This window comes from Thalia democratica, chromosome 4, assembly GCF_965202585.1.
Source record: "Thalia democratica chromosome 4, ktThaDemo2.hap1.1, whole genome shotgun sequence".
Lineage (NCBI taxonomy): Eukaryota > Metazoa > Chordata > Thaliacea > Salpida > Salpidae > Thalia > Thalia democratica.
In genome coordinates this window covers 59,581,267-59,590,780 of record NC_139168.1, presented here as the reverse complement: position 1 = coordinate 59,590,780, position 9,514 = coordinate 59,581,267, and the positions used below count along the sequence as shown (strand labels likewise).

Below are 9,514 nucleotides of genomic sequence, written 5' to 3'. Positions count from 1 at the left end.
GAATGTTGAATTTATAACACTTACAGATTATACGTTGCAGTAACAAAAAATGCTCGTTTTTGCCCAGCTGAAATAGATTTTAAATAAAATTTTAAATTGTGACGTCATAATAGGTAAAAGTTTTAAAGTAACTTTTTTTCTGGGAAACTTTTTACTAAGATGCTGTTAGTTCCCATTATAAATTGTTACTTAGTGTAAATAACTTTTTATTAAGTATTGTTTTTGAACTAGTAAGTACAACTTTGCTTAAAAAATGTCCAATATAATAACTAAAGTTTTATTTTACTTACTTGATTGTATATAATAATGTTGTGTGAAGCTTTTGTACTTTAGAATTTATTTTTTTTGTTTATGTGTCAAACAACTAGGTTTAAGCCTTGAAAAATTCAATTCAGAGAGTTTTCGAAATCATCCTCAGACCACTACGCCACCTGGCAATTTATTCTTTTATCATTTAATGGTATTTCAAAATTTTTATTCAAGTTGTTTTGTTTTTGTTAATCTGTTGGCCACAAAGTTAATTCTTGATTTTTTAAATTTTCAACTCAGAGAAATTTCAAAACCATCATTAGAATCCCTGCACCATCAGGCAAACATTTAATTATAATTTAAAGATATTTTAATTCAGTTGTATAAGTCTAAACGTTTTTTTTCAGTAAATTTTCAATTTTTATAAATTAAATTACTTTTATTATAAATAAATAACAAATGTAAAAATCTAAAATTTAAAAGAAAAATTTGTATGAACTCCATCTATACTAGGGGTGGGCAACGTACGGCCCGCGGGCCGGATCCGGCCCCCGGAGTCAAAATGACTGGCCCCCAAACGTTTTTTGAATTTAAATGGAATCCGGCCCGCGGACAAAATCTATCAGGCCCGCGAGTGGATGATCCGGCCCGCTAGGCATTTTCAAAATTTATATGAAATCCTAAAAGCCCATGTAAATATTACAAAATTTGTACAAAACCTTTTTTAAATTATTTTCACAAAGTAAACTGTAAGACTTTAACCTGAAAACGTTTTTAAAAATGGCTTTAAATCTTTGTAGTAATAAAAAAAACTTTTTTGATATAGTACCTTGTTCTGTTTTAAGTCAGTTGAATTAATTCTTTCTCAAATTATCCAAAAAATTGATTGCTGAACTAACTTTGATGATCTTACCTATCATAATAATTTTCATATAAAATGATATGTAAAAAATTGATGTCTTTCCCAGATGTGTTGTGAGTTGTTCTTATAAGTGTTAAAAAAGTAGATTTTAATAATATTGACACCTACTTTAAGTAAAACTGCTCAACTTTACATTTTTGTAGAATATTCCAAGTTGAGACTACTGTTTGCACTCTTTTCTGCTATTGATTTAAAATTAAGGAATTTTTGATTAATTAAATGGTTAAGCTTAAAGATGACCAATTGAGGACAATATTTCATTATCTTTAAGTATGATTAGTTTATAAAATTTATTTGTGCACGTTTGTAATAACAGTTTACAATCTAACAAAACTTTGAATGAATTTTTGCAAGTTTTTTTAAATTAAAAGATGGTAGTTTAATATTGTAATGTTAGTTAACTTCTGAAAAATATTATTAATGTAGCCTCGAGCCAAGGATTACCAAAATTATATAATTTCGAATGGTTAAAAAGTTTTAATGTTTAAGTTTGAAATATTAGGCTCGAGTAACTTTTAGTAAGTAAATTATTGTTTTTATAAAACTAACTAGTATTAATTCGGTCCAGAGTTGTAATAAATATAGAATTATGAGTACTTAATAAAAATTAACTTAAAATTTTGTACTTTAGAACCTTGGTAATTAACAATTTGATTCAAAATTTTAAAACACCAGATCAATTAGCATCTATCCGAATCCAAGTCTTTTGAAATTAGTTCTATTCGGATACGAAACCTTGTCTAACATTAGTATTAAGCCGGATCCGGATAACATTTTTAAATAAAGATCCGGATCTAAAAAAAGATCCAACTGAATCCGGTAGATCAATTACTCGAAATGCTTCGGTCCGCTGAGGACTATTTTTTTTGGATCCGGCCCGTCAATTATTTACGTTGACCACCCCTAATCTATACTAACATTTAAATCAAAATTTAAATTATTTTTATAAAAATTTATTCTAGTTTTATTTTTTTTATAATACTGTTTCCTGATAAAAAGGTAAATTTTTTATAGAGTAAGTTAGTTATGTCTGTAACACTTGAAGAAATAAACAAAATTGTTGAAACCTTTTATTGAAATAAAAATTCAAATAAAGATTAGAGAAAGAGCAACTCCTGATGTTGAAATTACTCAAACAACCAAAAAAAAAAAAGGTTAGTATATTTTTATAACAGTTTCCAGTATGATTTAGTACTAAAATATAAATAAAAACATTTCATTTATTCATAAATAAAAAAGTGTATAATAGCAATGTGATCAAAATATTGGGAAGTTTTAATTTATAGTGTTTTAAAAAATTATTAAATAAATGATAACAACTTTTTTAAAAAGTAAGTGGTTTAAGTCAAGGTTTCAACCAATTGGCTTATAAAGTTTAATAAAAAGAATTTTGAATTATCTATAAAAATGATCTTTATTTCTACTAAATATATATATATATGTAACTGTTATAATTTATACTAAAACTTTTAAAAAAGCGTCTACAATATCTCATAAAAATATATATAAATTAAAATATAAGCAGAAAAAAGCATTTTAAACACTGAGTTTTTCGGCTAAATATTGCGTACTTAACTGGCAGTGCATACCTAAGAAATGGGTACTTAAGCGGCAAATTAGGAACAAAACAAAATTTTAAACCCCCTTTAAAAAAAGCCTAGACACGCCCCTGCAATGTTCTAAGCCTTGAAGTTTATGTTTTACTACACGTTTAGTTTTTTATTTAGCTCAAACTGTAATCTACAAAGCTTTTTTAAGCTATGTACGACTTTTAAATTGGAACTTACAACTTTTATTATAATTTTTGAAACAAAAATGCTGGACTTTAGTGAATAATACTTCATCATTTCAGTAAAAAGTATTTATATGGTCTTAAACAATTACTGCAAATTTTAGTTTGAAATAATATTTTCTATTAGCGTATAAAGTGAACGGGAGTCATATTTTATGTTTAAGAAAATTTATTTCAAATCCAAAAACAAAAAATACGGTTTTTATGAACGTTTTTAATTTGTTATGTAGTTTTGGTGTATACACATCAAATGTTTTGATCATAATTTTAAGCGTCGATTTCTTTATCGTGTTTTATTAGCTAAAACTATTTAATTTTGTTTAGAAAGAATAGAGTAAGCTTTAATTAGTATTTTATTTAGAAACTTATAAACTTTTTTGATATTATTTTTATTACTTGGTGCATTTAATGTTGGTTAGTAACATCTGTTCAATAAGTAGTGGTTGTGATTTTATTACTGAGTATAAAAATTGTATAAAATGAGTTGTTTTAATAACAAAGTATGAAAGTGAAACCAAAAAATCTAAATAGATGTCAAAGATTTTGAGTATTAAAAAAAAATAAACATATATGTTTTTATAGTTGTCAGAAAACACTTTCTTTTATCAAAAAAATTTGTACACAAAGTAAATAAAACTTTTTACACATAAACAAAAAATATTGAAGGGATTTATAAATTTTAAAAGTTTTATACTAACTTTAGATGATAAACTTTAGATATGTGAATTATAGAATGCAGCAAATATACAAATCAAATTAGAATTTTTTAGTTAGAAATGTCAATCACCAACAGCATTCTTTTTTACCAGTCACTAGACCCCTGTTTTTGACCAAAGCTGCTTCCACCAGAACCTGAACCACCATAGGTGGTTGAACTAGATCCACCTCCATGACTGTGTCCACTAGATCCACCTCCATAGGTATTTGAACTAGATCCACCTCCATAGTTAGAACTGTTATTACCAGGTGGATAACCGTAGTTATAAACATTGTTATTATAAACGTTTGTAGTGTTGTTGGTATTGTTGGTGGTAGTGTTGTTTGTAGTATTATTCACGTTGTTTGTGGTTACCGTGCTGCTGCCACCGTGTCCCCCACTTTGACTGCTGCCACCACCACCACGTCCACCGCCACCGAGGGCACCGAAGGCACCAATCATTCCTCCCAAAAGGTTTACTCCAGTCGCTAAACCAGCACCAGCGTTCAAGCAAGAAGGACGGTGGACTCGCACGCCACAACCGCCAACCCTTCTGACACAACGGGGTCTGTAACTGGGTCTGCACCTTCTATAACAGCCGCCTCTGCTTCTGTACCTATAGTTACATCTGGAACGTCCTCTACCGCACATTCTGTTATCGGCTGCTACTTTTCTCACTCTTCTTTCAATACCTCGTTGTTCCTTTTCAATTTTTCGGAGTTTTTTCTCTTCCTTTCGTTGTTTTTTCTGCATCTTTTTAGTTAATTGCTCTTGTGCACTTTCGTTTATGTTTGTAAGTTGAGACCTTCTCTGAATTCGAGCTTCTTGCCTTTGTTGTCTTTCTTCTCTCCTCTTAGCTCTGGATTCTGCGTTTTTCTTTTTTCTTTCTTCACGTTCAACTTTTCTAGCTGCTTTTTCAGCTTTGTCTTTAGCAACAAAGTCTATAACTGCTTGTTTGAACTTTTGAATTTGTTTAAGCCTTTGAGCTTTTTCTTCTTCACTTTCTTTCGCAAACATTTCCTTAGTAGCTTTCAGCTGAAATAAAATTTAAATTTAAATAAACATACCCAGATTGTTTACATACTTTTTTGTTTTTTTTTGATTTTATTTATCTTTTTTAAAACAATAGTTAAATTGAAATTACATAGCATTATTTTAAAGTATAGTTTTAATAGAAGAATTTTTATTGAATTTAATTTTTACACTACTTTTGGATTACTGTTAACAACCTTTTAAACAAAACAAAAAACTATGTTATATAAAATGTCTCAATTCTACAATAGTCGAATCGCAGAATTATAGTTAGTTAGCTACGACACTTTTGTAATTAATACTACTAGATATCAGCAATATATCGATTAATTTTTATTTAAGTTATTAAAAAGCACTTTCGTATGTTATATTTGAAAGTAACTTTTAGCTGAAGTTTTTATGTACTAGACACGTAAAAAAAATTATTTTATTAAATCAGGGGAAAATTTTTACCTCTTCCTTGTAACAGTTTTCTAGTTCAATTCTTTCTTTTCGTTCCGAAGTTGTCTCCTCTTTTCTTAGTTTTCTGAGTTCCTTCCTTCTTATTCTTCTCCTTGTTCGCCTTTCAACACGAACCGTTTTTTGCTCTGCCGATTCCGTCTTCCTCGTCTCAACCAATTGTTTCCTCTTCTCAGACCTTTTCGTCTTCCTCTCGATTCGAAGCTGTTGCTCATCATAGCTTATTCCACTCTTAAAAATATGTTAAAATAAAATTTATCCTTTAAACGTTATCTAAACAAGGAATAACCTGCGGCCCGAGACTTAAATTGTGAGCCATTTAGTATATTAAAGTGGGACTTAATCGACTAGCCACTTAAGTTTTAAAATTTAATTTTTATAATGTTTACAATGTTGTAACAGTATAAATAAATTTTATTCACATCGTTTCTTGTTTTGTTTTTTGATAAACTTAATAAAACAATTGAGGTTCTATGGCCTGCGTAAAAAATTATGCTGTAAATGTGGCCCTGCAGACAAAAAGAAGTTGGACTTTGCTGGTCTAAACCGACCTTAAAAGTTACCTATAAAGATATTACACTTTATTTAGAGAAGAAAACCTTATACAAATTGAAATTTTTCTAAACAACGGACTTTAATGTTTTGATTCCAACAGACTAATAAACTACTATTTGCTATTGTAAAATGTTTTGTCAAGGATTTTTAAAGTTGTTTATCTAAGTGATATAGTATAAAAAGCAAATAATAATATAAAAAACTACCTCGTTTTCATTGCAACTGTCTCCTTCGTCCTCGCTACGGCTGCAAATGTCATCGTCAGTTGAAACGTCGCTGTCGGAAGACGTGTTGCTGTCAGATGACAACCAGCCAATGTCAAGTTCGCTTTCAGTGTCGGTGTCGCTTGAAGTTTGCGAGTCCGAGCTGGACGAAGAGAAGCCATCGGATGACGAACTGGAGGAAGACGAGGAGTGAGATCTTCTGCGGTAACTCAATATCCTGTAACAACGTTTGTTTTTGTTCAATTTATCTTTACACTACTTCTTTTAGTAGAGCTGTATAGGATAACAGAGTAATAAAAATGCGATAGCTTTATTTTTTCTAGTTTAATAAAAAACTTGTTTGAAAGTCTAGTTCTTTGATATTGATCAAAATTATTGTTTAAAGAAAGTTTTTATGTTTGAAACGGAGTATCTTTACAACGTCTTATATATTAAAAAAACTAAGTTTTACTTACTACAACAATAATGTATTATAAGTTATTATTTGTATGAAATACTTCAAGTTTTAAGTAACATATTTGCTATTATAACTGAAACTTATTTTACAGTATCTTTTTTAATTAATTTAATCATTATCTAAACCACTTAACAGAAAGAGTAAAAATCACAGTAATGAGAGAATGTAATGTACTTAAGAAAACCATAAAACTACAATAACAATGTAGTTTAAAAAAAGTTACGAAAATACTTGAAAGTAATTATGAAAAAATACAGTTTTTAATTCTTTCTCTTACAATAACTGAAAAAAACGTTTTAAAAGCATAATAAAAAATAACAAAACAGGAAAAGTATTTTAATTAAGTTTTTATTAACTTACTAACAACAGTCATATGCAATTTATCTCTAATAAAAATTACAATAACAAGAAAAAACATTTTAGTATCAGTAAAAGATTTCATTGAAATGAGAGAACATTTATTCTTAAATACTAAGTTTTTAGGAAAATGAAACAAGTATAAAATTTTATTTAGTTAAGAATACATTTTGTATGTATTGAAAGTAAAATAATTTGTTTTTCTTACTAGTTGTTCAATTTAACCTTTGATTAAAAATCTACTAATTTATTAGTTTAAAATTTGTTTTTACGATTATACTAGTTGCTCTAGTTAATTAATTTAATTAAAAAAGGAACATATTTCAAAAAATGTACGATATATAATATAAGTGATGTGAAGAATACTAACTTACAATTTTAACTTTTATTTCTAGATTTAATTAATGTTGCTTTTTTACACTTTCAAAGCTATGTAACAAAACTAATAAAGTTTTGGTATAAGTTTAGATAACAAAACTCACTTATCCATGTTACATATACTCAAATTTGATTATCTAAATTAATGTATTAAGTGTATACAATAAAAATGATGTAGCTTTTCGCCTGAGTCATGAATTAAAAAAATATAACTGCATTAAAATATAAAAAAAACACAACACTTTACCTTGTTCTTTCACCAGTAATAAGCTTTTTGTAGATTGTAATTTCCTTATCCAAGCTTAGTTTTATAGCGTTTAGCTCTTGGTATTTCTTTAAGTACTTGTTTAGCTCAGTCTTAGAACTTAAAATCCTTATCCTAAGATTATCAATCTCATGTTGCTGGTCTTTACCCATTGATACCATCCTAGTTTCTAAGTTTCCAATATGCTTTTCAAGAGCTAATCTCTGTTGAATTGATACATTGATAACTAAACCCGCAAAAAACTAAGTTTTACAATGAAAAATATACTTTTGTGTAAGTATTTTTAATTACATTCAATTAAATAGTTGTACAATCAAACTAATTTTTGTACTATACAGCTGGTCTAAGCTCGTTTTAAACTTTAACGTATACAAAACTAAGAGTATTTAAATTTAAAAGTAAGGTTATTAATCATTGAAATTAAAATCTACAAGAAATTTTAGTTTTTTTAACTACTTGTTTTAAGTGAACCTTAATCAGTTAGTTGTTTAAAATATAAGTTACAAAACCTTTTGTTTGAGCGGTCCTAGCTCGATTTCAACTTTTGCAAGTTTACGTTGTTTAAGTGCATTATCTTCTTTAACATTTTTTACTTTTGACTGCAAAGTTCTCAATTGGGTAGTTAAATTGTGTACCTGAATGATAGTTAATAAAAAACTTATAAAAAAGTTAGTAAAAAAGCCTAAACTAACATAAAAGTTTAACTACATTAAATTTAGATCCTACTTTTAAAAATCGTAAATATTTGGTTAACTATCAATTTAATGTGACTAATTATCGAAATAAATGCAAAAAGAACACTGCTTATTGTTTAAAATAGTTAAATAAGATGATTATTAAAAACCTTCTCCTTGTAGTAGCTGTCTAGATGACTAAGATTTTTAGCATTAAATGCCTCGTACTCCTTTCTAACATTCGCAATAATGCTTGTGATGTCAGGAAGCATCGAAGGCTTATCAACATCAGTTTCAAAGACTAGCTTGGATTCAACACTTAGTTGAGCTCTTAAGTTCGCCAGTTCCTAAAATAAAATTGAAAAAGAATATTGTCAAGAAAAATTAAATAATGTAGTAAACTTAACTTAATTTATCTGGGATACGCTCCTTTTTAATAAAGCTATAACTACACTATAAATTTAACTGTTTTACTTAATACTTAAGAAAAGGTCGATAAAGTATTAGTAGTTAGTTTTTTTTTATAAGTTATGTTTTTTTTTTTAGCAACTCATTTTGTTTTTTACTTCGGAATAAAGTATTCTTTCGCCAGCTTAGATTTTAAATAGCAGATTTCTATCTACTATTTAAATGCCAATGTTTATCATATAAAGTTATTATTGAGTTAAGATTTTAATTTTTAATTTTTTAATTTATATTTTACTCTTTCTTTGATTTTTTTAAAATAGTTTAAATAAATAAGTAATGTGTATTTCGATGATCGAGAAGCCTCTTTAAACACTAGGCCCTTTAACCATGTTTTTGAAAGTCGATTTATTTTTTTGTAAATAAACTGTATAATAATTAAATAACTTTTTTTTTTAACTTTTAAAGTATTTACAAGCTTTGGATTAACCTTAATACTTTAATTTTGCTTTATGAGACTTATCTATTTTCTGTTAAAAGTGTAAAAATGTCTTTCAAGGAAAGGTATTAGAATTTAAATTTAATTAGTTTAGTAAAATACTATGGTTCATAAAAACTAAAAGCAAAGCTATAAAAAAATTACTGTTTCGTGCAGTCCCGCTTCTAGTTTAATCTGTGACTCCAATGTACTTATTTTAGCCAAGAGCCTTGTTTTGTCTATTGATACATCATCCAAGTCCTTTATTTTGATTAAAAAAAAATTTTGTTCGATGTTATACATTTAGTTAGTAAATTTAAGCTTGAAAATAATTTACAAATACTGCTGTTATATATGTTTAAAAAACATACGAATATATCGATTTTATTCAATTGCTAATTTAAGAACTTTTTTTATAAGCTTTATAGGTACTTTTTAAAATTTAGCATTTTATAAAATAACACTTACTAACCTTTTTCAAATCGTCAATTTCTTTTTTGTATACTAGTATTTTGCTTTCAATATTTCCAAGCCTGTTTTAGTACATATATTTTTTAAAAGCTTAAACAC

At 27.5% G+C, this 9,514-nt stretch overlaps 1 long non-coding RNA gene across 1 annotated transcript; it reads right to left on the bottom strand.

Annotated features, from left to right (window-relative positions):
- Positions 1–5,271: 5,271 nt before the first annotated feature.
- LOC145835267 (uncharacterized) lies at positions 5,272–7,493 on the bottom strand. The gene is made up of 3 exons (XR_014369845.1): positions 7,370–7,493; positions 5,913–6,147; positions 5,272–5,382 (listed from the first exon to the last, which is right to left on the bottom strand). It is a non-coding gene; the product is annotated as an uncharacterized LOC145835267 (long non-coding RNA).
- Positions 7,494–9,514: the final 2,021 nt, after the last annotated feature.